The following is an 18,586-nucleotide window of genomic DNA, read 5'->3' on the forward strand; positions in this document are numbered from 1 at the left end:
CGGCTGCCCAGGGAAGTCTGCAGTACGCCGGGACTTCCCTGAAGCTGAGCAAGGAAACCACCAACCATGACAGTTTATATAGAAACTGCTGCCCTTTGCTGGAGGAAGAAGGAAAAGAAACATGCTGCTGGGACCAGCCAGGACCCTGACATCAAGAGGCCCCCGGGGTCAGTGCGGGGAGTGCTGAGACAGGTGTCAGGAGCTTGGGATCTGGGACTTGGTCTGCTCAGCCTGTCTGAGAACTTGAGAAAAGGCCTCTGCTCTCTGGGGCTGTTTCCTTTAGAGAAATGCAGCCTGTCCCAGGAGGTGCAGCCTTGCAGAGTCAGCCTGGGCTGCTGCCCCTGGGAGCAGGTGTGCTCGGGCCCCTGTGTGTTGGTCTCTCTCTGCGCCCTTAAGCCACGGAGTCATGGGAACCTGTAATTTCCAACCAAATGATCTTCTCTGCTTGTGTAAATATTAGGCACCACTATCGGCGGGCATCTTTGTTCCCTTTCCTATAGCTGACCGGTGGGGATAAAATACCCAGACAAAGGTAGGATGTCCTGAGGAAGTAGACCTGGAAGGGACATGCACCATGAGGCCATTGATGTGCAGGCCTATAAAATGGGAGACAAGTCGACATATTGTTCACTGGACAGGGGTGTGTAATAAGACTGTTCAAATACCAAGTCATGGTGTGCTCTGCCTTCGAGATCAAGGTCAACTCTGGGGAAAGGATATAGGAATGGCCATTGGATTTTGGTTATATGTGTTATGATTTTTCTCCTAAAAAGCACTTTTTTTTTTTTTCCAGGGAAGCACAAGTTGTCTGTCGGGTTGCTGATGGCACATGAACAGTCACTATACCCTTGGTGCAGCCCTTGCTTGGGGCTCAGGGTCTAGGAAACTCTACGAGCCACAGAAGACCAGGCTTCCTGCAGACACACTCTAGGAATCAGCCCCATTGCAACTTCCATGGCCGGAGAAGGATATTAACTGCGTAAGGTTCAACCAGGAGCCATCCAGCTTCCCCTGGGACCAGGTGAATAAGTCCAGGAGAAACTCCGTTATATTCAGAGGAATTTCAGGCTCCACCTGGAACAAGTCAGGCGTGTGGGCCACCCTTGGCTTCAGCCTTGCTCTTATCCCATAGCTTTGGGCAAAATAGAACTTGGCATCAAAGAGAAATGTCACATTTTGAAGGAGCCTCTGCCAGGGCTGGACAGTATGATTTTCTGTGCCACTCGCTGCCCTCGCCTTGTCCTGTCTCTTCCCAAGAGGGGAATTCAAGAAGAGGAGTTGACTGAAAGCTCTGTATGTGGAAGGACAGGGATGGGGCCAAGGTCATGCTGGGACCCAGATCATGGTGTGTAAAAGCAAGGATCCTGGACCCAAGCGCCCCAGTGCCCAGCTCCATACTCCCCTTCCAGCTCAGAGACCAGGGGCAGCTTTCCTGAGCATCTGTGTAGCTGGGTCTCCATCCTGGCCAGCAACGTTAATAATAGTACCTGCCTCTGGGTTGTGAGGTTAAAATCACAAAGGATTCAGGATAGTGCACAGCAGGGGCGCCTGGGTGGCTCAGTCTTTAAGGGTCTGCCTTCGGCTTAGGGGCTGATCCCAGGGTCCTGGGATCGAGCCCCACATCAGGCTCCTCCGCTGGGAGACTGCTTCTTCCTCTCCCACTCCCCCTGCTTGTGTCCCTCTCTCACTGGCTGTCTCTCTCTCTCTGTATCAAATAAATAAGTAAATAAATAATCTTAAAAAAAAAAAAAGAAGAGTGCACAGCATAGTGAGTTCTTAGTATATGTTAGTTCTTATAATTTTTACTATGATTGACCAACTACTCTGATTTTGAGCAGATGATATCTCTGAGCCTCAGGGGTGCTCCTAGACCCCAAAGCATTATCCTACGGCCCAAGGAGATAGTGGGTAAAGATTTTACAAGGATTACCTACTGCAAAGTTCTAATGAAATCCAGACCTTCACCTGAGTCCCACTGGCACAGACAAGGGATTTCCAATCTGATCTCTGCATCAGAATCACATGAGGATTTTATAAATAAAAATATTTTTTAACAGAATGACACTATAATAATATTCTAAATAGTTCTTTCATGTTAACTATTTACACAACAAAGGGAAATAAGAGAAGCAGTTCAATCAGTGGGGGGTTACAACTTGATCCTGTGATTGGGGTCATCCGCTTTGGGGATAGTTTTATTTTTTTTGACACCAGTCCTTGGAAGTGTGTCCAAGGGTTCCAAAGGATGTAACCTCAGAAGAGACCTTTATTCTACACGGTCAATGTCCTCCAGCCAAAGACCATCAGGAACAGACCTGTGATTGAACAAGTCGAATCTATTTCTCTTCTGAATGAAGGGCAACACCAAGGGGAAATATGGAGTCTCTCAGTAAGAGCATGGTAGAGAGGACACGATAGGATTTGGGGCTTGAGTTGGGTGTTTTAGGGGCAGGTTTGAGGATCAGAACTTTGCTCTGCAATGGGTACTGTCAGGAAGTGGAGTCAAATCTATGACTGAGTAGATTGAAAAATCTTACGTACAATTTGGGAGGCTGTGAGGCTAAAGCTATGATTGGTAAAGCAACTGTTAAACGTGTTAGCCTGGAGTGGTGTTTGCTCAGTTTTGTGCTTTAGACTATGTCCATGTTTCTGACTGCATTCAGACTTGGCTACGGAGTGGTTTTCTTTTTGCCTTGACCCATCGGAGTTGCAATGTGGCCTTCTGTCATGTTGGTGTTGTGTGAAATTGTTTCCGCTGAACAGGAGAGTGTTATGTCCTGGCTATGACGACCAGGTCGGCTCCTGGCAGCTCTGAGCCTGACAGATGGTGCCAGGCCAGTTCCCAAATGTCAGAGCGGCATTTCTCTTTCTCAGGACCTCTTACAGCCAAGGCCAGACTGTCAGGTTTCAGGACGTAAACCAAGGATCTGCACCATTGCTGAGACGTTGCTAGTCAGGTGTTTGTCCAGAGTGTGTTGTCTGGAGGTAATCCCTCCTGCTGCTTTTTTTCAGGATGAGTCATTCTATCACCTGACATGGCCATGACTGCCCAGGAGCATGTAAGACTCTGGGTGGGATAGATCTGTTGACTGCATTGCCAGCAGTTACCAGAAACCGAAGTGGTGATTAGTCCTTTCAACAGGCCTGTGCACCAGGGCCTCATCATCAAACTGAGGCCCGAAAACTCATCCTGGAATCCAACAAGGTCAGTGGTGGAGAGCCGGTACCTTTGCCTTTAGCCTAATCACAGGCTACGCCAGTCCCCGGAGCACACAGGTGCAGCAAGAAGGGTCGGCTACAGTAGAAACTCTCTAGGGGCTAGTTAAGAGAAAATTCACATCTTTGCGATTATCCATGATTGTGACTAATAAACTAGTTTGTACGGTTTCCAGAGAACAAATTGTGTAACTTATGACATCTGCTAGTGTCAAAAGTAATTTTTGGACTTAATGCAACTTTTCTAGTTGCATTATCCCTACTGTGGGGGTTGCCATTCAAATATTATGCGTGGAAAAGTCACTTAAGTCTCCCAAGTAGATTCTGTTTGCTTCTTTCTGGAGGTTTCTGAATATTTTTTTGTTCAGAGAAACATGATCCCCTGGAGGGGTAGTAGTTTTAAATATATGAAAGTCTATAACAATTATCCTGAATATTCAGGATTAGTATGTGGTGGCCAATACACACTAAGTTATCTTCGTACATAGGGTAAGCCTGAAGGCCACATAAGCAGCAGATCTTAATGGGGCATGAACTGTATTGGGATTATAAGTATTATTTTGCAATGCTATTGACCAAATACACTATTCCCCAAGGAATTCATCATTTCCTGCAAAGCAGCCAAAAGTGTATCTGGTTGTTGGACCAAACTCAGTCCAACATTAGTCCCCACCGGACTAGGCTTTTCTGCGAGGGTTGTAATGGCTTTCGCAGAAGTATTTTGTTGATGTGGGTCAAGGTCCAGTTTTTATAAGACTAAATTTGAGATCAGTTATGTGAGAGAAGCTCATGTACTGGAAAGATCGGTATAAGGAAATTCACCTGGAGTGTTTAAAGGAACGGTTGTCTAGAAGCTACGGTCTGAGAAAAATACGCCGACGTGTTTTGTTCTTTTTCTTAAATGGTAAAAGATCACGGCATGGGGGAGGGCCAGTCAAATTTAACAGGATGAAGATGAAAGAGACCATCATTTGCACTCAACATCATCCAGAAAATTCCTAAGAACTTTCAGTTTCAGGTCTCCTGATGGAACGGGCATCCAGTCGGCAGGAGTAAGTCTTTTAAGTTGGGAGACATAGCCCGAAAACCAACATCTAGGAGTTTCCCTGTGACAGTCATTCACAGTACTTGATAAAGTTTTTTCCCATGGAGGGTCAAGAGCAGTTTTTCTCTGGTGCATTTTTCAGAGGCCCAAACCTCCAGGTCCCAGATCATGCAGGAGCTGCTTCAGTGGCTGTTTTAGAAATTGCTTGTACCTATTGGTGATAAAGTCAGAGGCACTGTATGAGTTCCCTAGAGTAATTACTCATATCAGCCTATAAGACCATAGAATCTGGAATTGGAAGTAATTCTCAAACTCACGAGGCAGCCTGTTATTAATGCAGAAGAAGATAACTTCTGAGCCCTATAAGAAATTGATCTGATTGCCATCAAGGCTAATGGGAATAAGGCCTTAGAAGTTTGAGGGGTTTTGAGAGCTTTGATCATAATGTTTTCAGAATTCTGTTAGTTCTTTTCATTTTCCCTGAGGTTTATGGATGATAAAATGGAGTTTCTGAATAAAAGGTAAGACTTACAGTGTTCTTAACAGTAGTGCCTGTGAAATATGTGTCTCCATTACTGCAAAGACAGGTTAAGATTCCCCAAGCTCTAAATACAAAATCAAGCAATAGTTTACCCCCTATCATTACTGCCATAGTTTTCCAGAAGGATAAACCTCAACGATGCCTATGTCCCACCTTCGTGGTCTTTCTGGGGTTGTGTCATCAGCAGGTGGGACAATACCAGAAACATCCTCAGTAATACCTTATGCTCTGGTGGCTAATATCATGAAGCATTTTTTAAAAATTCTACTTCCATTATGGCTTATTATAACTTTAGGTAGGAGCAAAGCATCCCAGTGTGTCCAGTGCACAGTCCTATAGTGGCCAGGACATCTCTGTTCCTAAAGCATTTTGAAATCATGAACTAACCTAAAATCATACCTACTCTCGGTATAAATGCTTACCTCTTTATGTTCTGTCAGCTGACAAGTTTGGGTAAGGGCAATGAATTTAGCCATCTGGAATATTTAATTTCTGGGTGAAGCTTATATGTCAAGGGCAAATTCAAGTTTCTGATGGCATACCCAGCTTTCTGATTTTTAGGTTTTTTTTGAAGTGTGAGCCCTATAAAAGCACAATAAAATCAAAGTGATCTTATCTAGAAGATCCATACTGACGGTAGATAGTTCCCAGAATGATGTTGTGTGATTGTTGGGTTCTGTTTCTTCAGGTAAAGAAAGGAGGGTGGTCAGATTTCAAAATGACGCAGCAGTGGATAGAGACCTTTGAAGGGCAAAGTAGGTGGTCATGGCTACCAGACAGGTGTGGATCCAGTGGTTCTTTCGTACCAAGTCCTTCGTGAAGCATTCCATGGGGCATGGTGTTACCAGCCTCCAGAATAGAAGGGTTCCCAATGCATATCGGATGTCATCAGTGTGTTACACTGCCTCGGACATGAGAAAAAGAAATTTGGGCCTCTACCATTAGATCAAGATTATGTTAACTTAAAGAACCAAATCATAAAGGCAAAGAGACTCAACTGTCAAAGAGCCGGGTTTCTGTGTCCGTGGGAAGTACTCTCATAAGATAATCGTTACATGTCTTCAGGTATTAGACTGTGAGCAGTAACCAACCCCTGGTCCAGACCTCATGGGTAGCTTCCGAGCATAAGTGAGTGACTAAGACTTCTCTGCTGTCCAAGCTCTTTGGTGCGGGGGCAGGAGCCTTTTCAGCCAGGCCAACACAGGCTCTCCACCAGAGGCTGCTGCGGGCTGGTGGTATGCCCACAATAATATAGTAATGGCCAACTGCTACTTGTGGTTCTCTGATGATTGTGCTTCTTGTTAATCCTCTGTCGTATTGGGTAATTATATTGATTGCAACTCATAATCATGTTAGCTCAAATGTTGTTTTTAAAAAACTATGTACCTATACAATAAATACGCGGTGTTTTTCTCTTCAAAAAATTTTCTATGGAAAGCTGTAAGAATTGGCTGATGGAAATTCACCGTCATGGGATTATGTTTTTCTTTCTGGAAATCCTGAAGTGCTCTTTTCATCAATAAGTATTGACACATTTTAATAAAAAGTGTAGGTCTTCAAGTTATTCCATGGACACTTTCTTTAGATTGTAACTTATTTCAGATACCACAATAATTTTGAAATTGTTTCGAGAACTTCAACTATCTCATTCTGGGGACTTAAACGTTTATGGATAATATTACTATCACTATTTGAAAACTGAAAAAAAAAATTTTAGAACCCAAACAAGTTACTCCTGATGATTATGTGAACTATTTACTTGCAACTGCCCCAAGGCCGTGTGACCATAGCACCCGACCACAGAGGCATTTGCTTCATTACCTCTTGATGCCTGGAGCAAGAGCTTCCAGAGCCAGGTGCGACTAGTAGGCTTCTGTAGAATTTATCATTGAGAAATCTCTGAGGGGGTTTATACGTTGCCTTCTCCAGAGTTTTGTGCAAAGGAGGGGTGGGTGATGTGGCAGTCAAATCACAGCATGACTTGGCTTGCCTATGAATGCTTGGCTCCAAGGCTTGCCATAACTGGATATGCTAGGAGCAGCAAATACATAACCTCCTTGACTGTTTTCTCATGGAATTAATTCTTTGTTTTTGAAAGGTTGACAAAGCGAGTATGAGGTCTGATTTGGGTCTATTAAATCTTAGAAAAATATATCAGAAGGAACATGTTGAAAATGTAGCCAGTTTTAAAGCCTTTTAATGTTTTTTAAGTGCAAATGTGTATTTTTATATCTTCTAAAATATGATAAAGCTTTAAAATGTAAAAAATTAAAACAAAAAAGAGAGAGTCTGTACAAGATGAGAGCTCATTAAATGTAGTGGGGACTCTAGAACTAAATCAATGGAAGTTTTCTTTTTTTTTTTTTTCCCCTAAATCAATGGAAGATTTCAAGTATTTTTCTGTTGTACATATTAAACAAGTTAGATATGGCTTGGTCACTGGGTCTAACAAAACACTGAAATAAGCAGGAGGTCTCTAATGATTCTCTCATAACTGAGTCAATACTCCTACCACATGTTCAGAATTTTCATGAACAAGAAGCAAAAGGGACTTGTGAATCTAGAATCCTGGGGCAAATTTTTTTTAAAGATTTTGTTTATCCATTTGACAGACAGAGAGAGAGAGAGAGAAAATGTGCCCCAGGAGAAGCAGAGAAGGAGAGAGAAGGACAAGCAGAGTTCATGCAGAGCATGGAGCCTGACTTGGGGCTCGATCCCAAGACCCTGAGATCGACCTGAGCAGAAACCAAGAGTCAGACATTTAACCTACTGAGCCCTCCGGGGCCCCACAAAATTTTTTGATAAACAGTTATTGTTCTAGTATTTGTGCTTAAACACGAGCCTGCTTCTTACAACTTGAAAAGTATACAAGTATTAAAAGATAGTTCTATTAATACATTCTACTTATATACAATTCATCTAGGAAGATCAACTCTCTTTTGGATTTGTCTGGTTTTATGGGGTTTTATTTTGGCTGTTTTTATTTTTTAATTTAAATTCAATTAGCCAACACATAGTACATCATTAGTTTCAGATGTGGTGTTCAGTAATTCATCAGTTGCGTATAACACCCAGCGCTTATCACATTACGTGCCCTCTTTAATGCCCATCACGCAGTTGCCCCATCGCCCTGCCCATCTCCCCTTCTGCAACCCTCAGTTTGTTTCCCAGAGTTAAGAGTCTTTCATGGTTTGTCTCCCTCTCTGATTTCTTCCCATTCAGTTTTCCCTCCCTTCCTCTATGATCTTGTGCACTGTTTCTTATATCCCACATATGAGTGAAACCATATGATAATTGTCTTTCTCTGCTTGACTTATTTCACTTAGCATAATACCTTCTAATTTCCTTTCATTTACATTGATGTAACCGGTAGGTATTCATCCTTTCTGATGGCTGAGTAATATTCCATTGTATATATGGGCCGTATCTTCTTTATCCATTCCTCTCTTGAAGGACGTCTCAGCTTCTTCCACAGTTTGGCTATTGTGGACATTGCTGCTATGAACATTGGCGTGCATATGCCCCTTCTTTTCACTACATCTGTATCTTTGGGGTAAATACTTAGTAGTGCAGTTGCTGGGTCATAGGGTAGCTCTATTTTTAACATCTTGAGGAACCTCCATACTGTTTTCCAGAGTGGCTGTACCAGCTTGCATTCCCACCAACAGTGTAAGAGGATTCCCCTTTCTCCACATCCTCGCCAATATTTGTTGTTTCCTGTCTTGTTGATTTTTACCATTCTAACTGGTGTAAGGTGGTATCTCATTGTGGTTTTGATTTGTATTTCCCTGATGGCTAGTGATGTTGAACATTTTTTCACGTGTCTGTTAGCCATTTGTTTGTCTTTTTTGGGAAGTGTCTGTTCATGTCTTCTGCCCATTTCTTGACTGGATTATTTGTTTTTTGGGTGTTGAGTTTGAGAAGTTTTTTATAGATCTTGGATACCAGCCCTTTATCTGTAACGTCACTTGCAAACATCTTCTCCCATTCCATGGGTTGCCTCTTAGTTTTGTTGACTGTTTCCTTTGCTGTGCAGAAGATTTGTATCTTGATGAAGTTCCAATACTTCATTTTTGCTTTTGTTTCCTTTGTCTTTTTTTGTTGTTTTTATTTATTTATTTATTTATTTATTTATTTATTTATTTATTTATTTATTTTTTAAAGATTCCATTCACCTATTCGACAGAGATAGAGACAGCCAGCGAGAGAGGGAACACAAGCAGAGGGAGTGGGAGAGGAAGAAGCAGGCTCATAGCGGAGGAGCCTGATGTGGGGCTCGATCCCATAACGCCGGGATCACGCCCTGAGCCGAAGGCAGACGCTTAACCGCTGTGCCACCCAGGCGCCCCCTTTTTGTTGTTTTTAAATACTGAGGTTGGAGAACAAAGTCTCATTGAGGTTGGATTAATGAAAACCTGAAGGATTTTAACAAACCTAATTATTCCTATTTCCCCTTATTTTGTACAGTAAAATAATAAAATTATTATTCTGAATTTTGAAGGACAAAATAAAGACTAGTAGTACAGAAGACAATATAAATCATAGCTATCTAAAATCAGAAATAATTTTAGAACATTGTAAAAATACACACTAACAATTGTTAGAATGAAATTAAAAAAACACAAGGAATTTTTAAAAACTGATTAATGTGTAAAGAAAGCACTGATATTTAACAGAAAAATTAAGTTACAAAAGGAAACTCCATAATCTAGACATACAAGTTTGTTCCTGTTTTACACTACTTATGTAATAATTCGGAGCAAAAGATTTATTATTGTACTTTTATGTGCATATACTTTGGCATACACAGATATACAAAGAGGTAATTACTTAAGCTTTTACCTGTAGCTTTAAAATATAATTAATTTATGAGTATATTAAACAATATAGGTATCATATTAAATTTATCCTATGAATAAGCTGTTATAAATTTCTTAAGCAGAAATTTGTATGTATTTTATATATATTATTTATATCTTATATAGTGAACCATTTATATTAAAATCATCTTTTTTTTAAGATCTCACAACCCTGAGACCAAGAGTGAGACACTTAACCAACTGAGGCACCCAGGCAGCCCTATATTAAAATCATCTTTAATCAAAATAAGTAACACAAAAAAGAACTACAGGACAAAAACAAGATTTGTTTCACTATTTTCCCTTTGTAAACGTATCACTTTAACAATGGAAGTGGATAGATTCTCACACCTATAAAAACATGCATATTTATTTCTGTCTGTATAATCTGGATGAGATAGGTGTCATCCAAAGACAATTGTATATTTTGTTGTTAGTCAATTGCAATTTAAAACAGTGAGAGTAGAAATGATGTTTATTAGCAAGTGTTTTGTGTCTGCTTTTAAAAACTTCTCTGGCTTTCAAAACTTAATTAGCTGACTCATTTTTCTAAGATCTAAAAATTAGATAAGGATTGGGAAATTACAATTTAGTTAAACCTGTAGCTTTATAAAAATTTAATAAAGTTTAAAACTTTAAAAAGATGTCCATTATTATCATTTCATTTCACTATGTATATACATAAAGTTAAATTTATACACATAGTTTTTTATTTTAAACTGGTTATGTAAACAGTGGTAACTTACTAACTCATAAGTCCAATATAGGAAATTTGTACACTTTAAATCATGGGACAGTTCACCCTGGTCTTGAACAAACAAAAATACTGTCCTGATATTATATTTATATGGTAAACTAGTTTTTAAGCATACCAAATCCAGTTTGGCTGGAGAATATACTTTGATTTAGATCATTGACCTTTAGTGTTATTTTTTGGAGTGGCATATGGCACAACCCAAAGAATGTTACATGTGTATTGGAAAATAATCTGTGTTTTGTAATCATTGAATGGAGTGTTCCATCTATCTCAAGTTAGTCGATTGTGTTGTTCAAGTCTTCCATATCTTTGTTAATTTTCTATCCAGCTGTTCTAGCAATTATTCAGGATGGGGTATTGAATTTTCCAACTATAGCCAGTGAATTTTCTGTTGCTCTTTTCAATTCTAGCAGTGTTTGTTTCATGTATTATGGACTTTTTTATTAGCTATGTATACATTTATAATATGTATTCTTGATGTGCTAAATTTTTATTGTTGAGATGTTTCTCTCTCCAATAATATTTCTTGTCTTAAGATCTAATTTATTTTCTTTTTATTGAAGATTTTATTGATTTATTTGAGAGGGAGAGAGAGAGAGAGAGATCACGAGCTGGGGGAAGAGGCAGAGGGAGAAGCAGACTCCCCACGGAGCAGGGAGCCACAGGTAGGGCTTGGTCCAAGAACCCTGGGATCATGACCCTGGGATCATGACCTGAGCTGAAAGTAGACGCTTACCTGACTGAGCCACCCAGACGCCCCTTAATATCTACATTATCGATATAGTCATTCCACCTCTCTTATGGTTACTATTTATATATCTTTTTACTTTCCTTTTCAATCTCTTTGTGTCTTTAAATTTAAGGTGTGTCAGCAACATGGGTTGGGTCAATCAGAAGCTCCATTCAAAGCACAGTACAATCATTCAGCCCTTGAAGTCTATTTTCTTATTTTATTTATTTATTCCAATTCCCCACTCCTTTTTTTCCTAAGGTTCCCTAAAGGAAATCATTATATGCTTATTTTGTCTTCCATTTTGTATGGGTTCATATAAAATGTATAGTTTTATATTATGTATGTGTTTTAACTTTAGTAAATGCTACCGTGTTCTCCCTCATTTTGTTTCTTGCTCTGTTAGTCTGAACTTCCTCTAGACCATGCCAAGAACGTGGGCCTTGCTGGCACATTCGTACTCCTTTTTATTAAAAGAAACAAAGGATCCAACTAGATTCGTCATCAGCAACCACTGCAGGCAGGCCAGATCTGGCCCTGTGCTTTTTTATGAAAATAAACTTCTATTGGAACACAGCCATGCCCATTCGTGTGTGTACCACCTATGAATGTTTTCATGCTACAATGGTCAAGTCTAGTAGTTGCCATAGAAACCATATGACCTACAAAACCGATGATATTACTATCTGTGCCTATACAGAAAGTTCACCAGTTCCCTGAACTGGATGATCCATTACAATCCCCACATTCTCATTTGCCAAAATCTCCCTTTCTTCTGCCATTTTCACCCGAGGGGGGATTTGAGCTAATGGAGGAAGGCAAACAAGCAAACATTTACCATGACTGCAGAGATTTTCCGAAGGCAACTTTCCACTTCAGAAATCCCACTTGTGGTTACGTGATGAGGCCTCGGTGCTGGCAGAGCCTGTCACGCATTGGAAATGCTCCTACTACAAGTTCCATGTTAACTCCTCTGGATATTATGGACTTGAGCAATTAAGTCTTGGTGTTCAAGACTGCTTTTTAAATCATTCATTTAACTAATGTTGAGTAAAAAAAGAAGCTGATTTCAGTACAGACTATTTCTCACTCTTTGTACGGATAGTGTGCCTTTATATTTTTTAATATTGTTACCCATATTATAGATGCTTGCAAAAGGCTCCAGGCTTTGGGAAGAAAACATTTAAAAATACAGAAGGCACAAACTCTTGGGGGATTGAAGTAGGGCAGGTGGACAGAGGACCCAAAGCTCTTAGCATCAAAGGTCTTTCAGAGCATTATTACTCTTCTCTGTTCATTATTACTCTTTTGTCTTTCTATCCTGGTTTAGACATCGTCTCTTACTGGTGTAATTTAATAAAGACTCAATTGACAGGGGTTAAGTCACTGTGTAGTACAGTTCTAGGCGGATAGTACATACTCGTTAAATGTCTGTTAGATGAATGAGTGGCCATGGGTGCGTTCAATGTAATCCCAGCCCTCTAGAAGCTTTATATGTTAAAGAAAGTACTGACACAGTATTCGGTGATGGGCAGCCAGATGGGCAACCATAGCATGAGAGGAGTCCAGACCTGAATGGACAATGAATTATGCTAAACCCCTACACGACGGCCATAGGTTGAGGGCAGGGGCAGTGTAGGGGGAACACAAAAAAAATCAAAAGGACGAGCTTCATTGCAGTTGTATTTATACTCAGTTGATGTAATTAGCATCAGGTAAACTGTCTTGCCATAATTAACCCATAATTAACCCTAGTGTCTGTTAGTAATACTTGCTACATGACTTCTCATAGTGCATTTGGCTTTCACTTGTCTTCGGTTCTTTGGCAAGGATTCAAATAAGACCTCATTTTATAAAATTTATATATTCAAGTCCAAGGGACACCTTACCAAGTTAACAAATAACCATTTTTCCTCAGTAAATATATAAATACCTGATTCATGAATATGCTATTTATTCTTTACTTTTGCTATTTGGTGCTTTTGTATTCGGTTGTGCAATATTCAATATTTACTGAAAGACATAAAGAATAATATTGCAAACACGCATTTACACACTACCGGCCTTGACAAATAAAGCATGTTCAATCCAATCCAAGCTCCTAGTGGCCTCATCCCTGATCACAGAACTCTTTCTCCCTACTAGATGTAACAACCCTTTAGAATTTGGGCATTATTTTCATGTGTCTCTCTGTACTTTTCTACATATTTGTCGTCTTTAAAAAATGCAGTATTCTCTATACACTTCTAACCTACATGTAACTGGTATCACAATTTAGGCGTTTTGGGGTTTGGGTTTTTTTTCAAATCATTTTACTTCAATCAGTATTCTATTTTTTAGTTTCATCCCTAGTGATACAGTTAGCTCTTGTATAATATTCGATTGTATGAATACAGCATCATTTATCAATTTTATCAATTAATCATTTTATCAATTCCATTTTTTATTATTTAGGTTCTTTTCAACTTCTTTTGGCTATTACAAGCAATATTTTTGTGAATGCTCATATACGTGTCTCCTTGCGGACATGTGCAAGAGTTTCTTTAGGGTGATATCGAAAAATGACAACATTGATACTACCGCTACTAGAAATAAAACCTGCAACTTATTGAGAGTTCCAAAATGCAACTTCTAAGTATGTCAGATATATTAAATCATTTCATCCTCACTTCAACCCAATGAAATAGATCATTATCCTCACTTTATGCATATAGAAAACATAAGTGGACAGTTGATGGGTCATGTAATAGGTAAAATTCCAATTTTACCAGATATTGCAAATTATCCTTCAAAGTGTTATAATAATTTCCATGCCCATTAGAGATGTATGTCAGTTTTTATTGGTCTCTATTCTTGTAGCACTTAATAACGTCAGACTTTCAAGAATCGTTCTAGAGATAAAAATATGTATTTGTGTATTATATGTGTTATTTATTGTTCCGATAGCTCAGATGAGAAAGAGAGACATCAGAATAAATTCTGTCTTAAGAGTATGGATGAGTAGGGGCGCCTGGGTGGCACAGCGGTTAAGCGTCCGCCTTCGGCTCAGGGCGTGATCCTGGCGTTATGGGATCGAGCCCCACATCAGGCTCCTCCGCTAGGAGCCTGCTTCTTCCTCTCCCACTCCCCCTGCTTGTGTTCCCTCTCTCTCTGGCTGTTTCTATCTCTGTCAAATTAATAAATAAAATCTTAAAAAAAAAAAAAGAGTATGGATGAGTAAGGAAACCCAGAGGCTGGGAGTTTGAGAACACAGTAAAATGCCCCACGGGAGCGGAACGTTATTGTTGGTGCACACCTGTCCGAAGGGCGGAGCCAAACACTAGGAAGGGCTCTGTTTTCCTAACTCACAGGGCTATTGAACACAAAAAGGAAAGTCTCAACTAAAATTCAGAGCACAGAAAGTCTCATCTCTAACTTTGAGTTCTCTCCCAGCTTGAACATATATAACTTTACAGTGAATGATGTATCCTGAACACCCCCACATTCTCTTTCTTAGTTGTGAATGATTCAAATAGCACAGAAAAAATCAGTACCTTTGTTTAAAAAAACCAAAATGTCCACCTCTCTCCAGAATCGGTTAATTTTTTTTTATATTTCCCGCAAAAGGAAAGAATGTTTATTATGTATGTTTGATTGATGGAGAGATATACTCAAATTGTGAACATAAGGAGATTAAGGATCTTTAAAATTGTGGTCAAAGCAGATAAAAATAAAACTTTCCAGCTCATGGAGGTTGTGGGAAATGCCATTTTCCATGAACACACTTACATTAACACTTTAAGTGCACCGAGACTCAAAATCCCATCAAATGGAAAATTCCCACAGTGTGGGAAGGGGGCTTCTTACCACATGGGTTGCTGATTCTCTCCTCATCAAAGGGCCCCTCTGTATTCACCAGATTTCAGAAACTCTAGTATTTTTGTGAGGGGGTTATGCAAACATACTTGACTGAGTCAAAGTGTAAGATATGTTTTGCAAAGAAATGAAGTTCAGGCCATAAAAAGTTAGGATATGCTCACAGCAGAGAAACAAGCTATATTTCAGTCACATCGCCTATGTTTTTGTGGCAAACTCCTTTCCCCATAGACAATTTAGAGGTACTATCACCTCCATAAAATGGCAGCCCCTCCTCCTCAAAGGGCACGTTTCGTGACTCTGAAAATTCTGATTCCCTACTGAATTTTACAGAAGAGGCTTTATGAGGCCATGAAGCACCCCCTTCTGGTTCTACAGTTCCAGAGAAAATATCAACAGTAACAATAGAAGCTTCCTTCTTTTGTTTCTCCGTCCCACCCATGTTGAAAAGATCTCTGAGTTCTTCAAACATCAACCTGAGTTATTTAATAGAAAACATGAGAGAAATAAATATCTCTTCCGGGCATTCCAGTTAGAAAGAGAAGCCTGGGCTTAATGTCGCTATTATCGACCAAATCCCCTCAGCTCAGGGATGGAACGTCTTCTCTTCCTCTTGCTTCCAACTAAGAAAACATATTTCATGGTAGGCTCTTGGTTATGAGGGTTTGGTTTCTAAATGATTTAGTGATTATAAGCCAGTCCTTACTCTTCTGTGAAATTACTTGAAAGTAGATGGAGTCTGCCGTGATATTTTTTTTAAAGTAATTCCTTTAAAAATAAATACTACCCTTTGTCTGTGTTTTGATTTAGCCACAGCATGTCTATTCTCCATTAGGAAATTTGATCCTGAGCTGTCCTAAGGTATCTGAGATCTCAACTCTATATAACATATGACTGCCGGAGAGCCCGTCCCATGAACGAGCATTCTAATGAGCAAGGCTTCTGCCAATGAAGTACTCAGAAGCCAATGTCTTTTAAATTAACTTAATGGCAAAGAAGAGATATTACAAGGCATGCTGCCATTCAAGAGTATGTTTGTACTATGACAGGTTTCCAGAGGAGTCATCTGATACTTCTTTTAAAGTGAGGTGGGTAGTTGGGGTCCCTGGGAAGACAAAAGATTAGGGAAGGAATGTGGAGAGAAAAAAGAAAGGGAAAGAAATGGGAGGTGATTGATGGGAGAGACAGAGGAATTACAGAGTAGAATGAATCTCATCTATTAAAATAGTTCATGGTTCCCTGATAAATCAGCACATTAGGAAATCTCTTTTCCTTAAGGAAACCTACATTATGTGATCTTGAACACATCCTAAAGTTACCAGAACTCCAAAGAATTGTATTTGGAGAGGAGGCGAAACCTAGATGATACTAAACAATAATGATTGCTGGCTAATTGAACATAATAATAAAAAGTTAATTAATAAAAAAAAACAATAATGATTAATTTTGGGAAATATGCTCTTGATACATGCATGTATCTACCAAAACAAATCAATACCCCATTCCCAACTCAGTCTTATACACTTTGATCCATGACCGTGGCATGGACAGTAGGGAAAAAAAGCCATGGATAGGCAATAAATTCAATTTCAAGAGTCAAGAATTAGAGGCAATATTGTTGGTCATTGTCTTAGTTTGGGATCCGCCAGAGGCAGATGCTAAGACAGGGATTTGCGATGGGCTTCTGAAGCCAGCAGGGAGGGGCTGCCAAGAGACTGGAAAGGGGTGCTGAGTAAAAATGGTGGGAGGAGAAAGCTGGGGGAAGGGGACCAGGTAGAACCCTGGGGAGTTAAATACCTAGAGAGGAGCTCTAAAGAGAGCCTCGAGGACAGCCCACAAATGATGAACTAGAGAGGGAAGCTGGGAGGAGAATGGGTGGGCCCAATACTAGGGTTTGGGGAATTGTAGGTGAAGAGGGGCAGGCAAGGTCTGCTTCCCAGCTAAGCATCATCAACTTGAGAGCTCGCATGATTTTAAAGGGCCAAGTTCATACAATCAGAGCCACGCCTGGAATTGGGGATCGGGTTGCATCTCTTGAGATGGCGAGCTTCCTAGCTCAATCCAAAAGCCATGGGCAAATACTTGGCAGCACCAACTCTCTAGAGAAGGAACTGGGATGCCGCCTGCTTACATGCCAAGGGGATGACAGACAGGATGGGCAAGCCCAGAGGAAAAGGTGGGCATTCGAAGTACTTTCACCTCTCCCCCCTTCTTAGTGGTTCCTTGACTGTTTCCCCTGACCCTTCTCTGAAATTATGGAGAATGTAACCTCTTCATGATTCCCTATTATCTTCTTCAGGAAAATCAAGTGAGGTCCTTGTTTTCCTTGCTGCTTGAAGCCCCTGCCCCAAGCCTAGGCTTACTCCTTCAATTTACAGTTGAAGCATAAGGATCAGAGTAACATGACCATTCATGTCTCTAAGAGCAGAGAGGGTCGGTCTCGCCTTTTAAGTTATTTTTCCCTCGGTCTTCAGCGTTTCCTTTGTGCACAATGGGGAAGTTCTTTCATTCTTTCATTTTGGCTATTCAGGGACAACTTGGGGGAACAAACTCAAAGACAGTTCGAAAGGAAATTGAGTTGGATTCCTGCCTGATCCCCCACTGTGGGAGGATGAATGTGGGGGTTGCACACAACGAAGTAAACCCCAACACTCGAGAGATGAATCACCGGGGCATCTGGCTGGCCTACACCATCTTGGTAGGTCTGCTGCATGTGGTTCTACTCAGCATCCCCTTCTTCAGCATTCCCGTTGTCTGGACCCTGACCAATGTCATCCGTAACTTGGCTATGTATATTTTCTTACATACAGTGAAAAGGACACCCTTTGAGCCCCTGGCCGAGGAAGGGCTTGGCTACCGGCACGCTGGGAACAGATGGACCATGGGCTCCAATTTATGACTCCCAGCAAATTCCTCAGCATCTCTCCTGTTGTCCTCTACCTCCTGGCCAGCTTCTACACCCAGTATGACGCTGCTCACTTCCTCACCAACACAGCCTCATGGCTCAGCGTACTGCTGCCTAAGTTGCCCCAATTCCATGGAGTTCTTCTCTTTGGCATCAACAACCACTGAGGGATGGGGCTGGGATGACACCAGATGGAAGGGCTGTTACATCCTTTCCTTCTCCATACTGTCTTCTGTATCTTGAAAGCCTGAGAACTATACACCCTTTCCCAAGCCCCAGGAAGAGAACAGATTAGAAAATGGGGCTTTCTGGGCTCAGTCTGTCAAAGAGCAGGTTTCTTTGAATCAGGAAAGGTGGGAAAGATAAGGGCCAAATCACTCTCCTCCACAGCAGGACGCCATGTTTGGGCAGCTTGTTTAGTAATTAAGTTTTTCCAGATCTTCCACTCTACCACCTTCCAGCTGTTTTACTGTGTGTTTTCCCTATAATAAAGAATTTTTTTTAGAAAAGAAAAGGACAGGGATTTGAGGCAATTAGTGCACCTGAGAGGTAAAGGAAACAGGAATTGGACAGTGGAGAAATGAGACAGAGAATTGAAGCCACCCTATCATGGGTATGACATCAGGCCAGCTACCCCTGAAGTAACAGGAGCTCTAGCCTATGGGAGAGTAGAACACA

The 18,586-nt window shown here is 40.7% G+C and overlaps 1 pseudogene; it reads left to right on the top strand.

Moving 5' to 3' along the window:
- Positions 1-17,614: 17,614 nt before the first annotated feature.
- LOC113258172 (ORM1-like protein 2) lies at positions 17,615-18,075 on the top strand (annotated as a pseudogene).
- Positions 18,076-18,586: the final 511 nt, after the last annotated feature.

The sequence above is a fragment of the Ursus arctos genome, unplaced genomic scaffold (genome assembly GCF_023065955.2).
Source record: "Ursus arctos isolate Adak ecotype North America unplaced genomic scaffold, UrsArc2.0 scaffold_16, whole genome shotgun sequence".
In the NCBI taxonomy this organism is placed as follows: domain Eukaryota; kingdom Metazoa; phylum Chordata; class Mammalia; order Carnivora; family Ursidae; genus Ursus; species Ursus arctos.